General features: G+C 63.8%; 1 protein-coding gene across 1 annotated transcript in view; it reads right to left on the reverse strand.

Moving 5' to 3' along the window:
* Nucleotides 1-961, reverse strand: part of PDLIM7 (PDZ and LIM domain 7 (enigma)) — a gene marked incomplete at its 3' end in the record, with an annotated part of 12905 nt that overhangs the window by 10900 nt on the left and 1044 nt on the right. The window lies entirely within an intron of this gene.

The following is a 961-nucleotide window of genomic DNA, read 5'->3' on the forward strand; positions in this document are numbered from 1 at the left end:
CCACACCCAGCGAGATGCCCACCAGCCGGCCTTGTCCAGGGCTCGGGCACCCTGGACAGAGTCTCACCCACCATGGAGGGGGGTGGGGTGCCTGCACAAGGGCCCAGGCAGCATCCCCCAGTGCCTTCCCACCTGCAGCACCGAGGGTCTCTCCTCTTCCCCAGCTGGCAGATGCTGGGACGTGTCACGCAGCATCCAGCTCTCCAGATGCCAGCCCTTACCCTGGCTCCACTGCAAGCGGCTCAGGACCATGGTCTCGCAGCCTGCCTAGCCCAGGTGTCAGGACGCCAGTAGAGCCCCTTGCTATGAGAGCAGAGGACCAGGGTGGCACCTCTTTTGTGTGACCACCGAGCTGAAGCAGCCTCGCAGCTCACCCAGTAGTGTCATAGCGATGGACGCAGCTGAGAGCCAAAGCATGCACCAATGCTGCTTTCCCCCTGTGCTCCCTGGCTCCACAGAGCAGGACCCCACTGCAGCCCTCAAAGCCGGGGCAGGACACCTCCTTCCAGCCCGCTCTGGCAGCCCCAGGCCTGGCAGGACAGCCTGCCCTGCCAGCAGCGCTCCTGCTCAAGGCAAGCAGGGGCCAAGGACAGCAGCGTGCTCCAGGCAGGAGATTTAGGGCTAGAGATGCCTCCGGGGTGCAGAGCAGCGCAGGGTCACACAGCCCAGCCTCACCAGAGAGCCCCCCAAAGCTGGCTGCATCCCCTGGGAATGTCCTCACTGCTCCTGCCTGACCTGCCCAGGACGGCAGCGTTGCCCAAGCCCTGAGGGCAGCACTAGTCTGCACGCACAGCGGGGCCACTTCTTCATGAGGCCCCTGCCCCAGGCCCTTGGAAGTTCCTCCATCCGACCAGACCCTTTGTTAAGCACTGGCTTGCAGCCAAGAGAAACATTTTTTAGAGAATAAACTCACTGAAGCCATCTCTGCGTGCTCGGCAGAGATCGGCAGGCCCCGGGGCTG

Source organism: Pygoscelis adeliae, unplaced genomic scaffold (assembly GCF_000699105.1).
Source record: "Pygoscelis adeliae isolate BGI_AS28 unplaced genomic scaffold, ASM69910v1 Scaffold766, whole genome shotgun sequence".
In the NCBI taxonomy this organism is placed as follows: Eukaryota; Metazoa; Chordata; class Aves; order Sphenisciformes; family Spheniscidae; genus Pygoscelis; species Pygoscelis adeliae.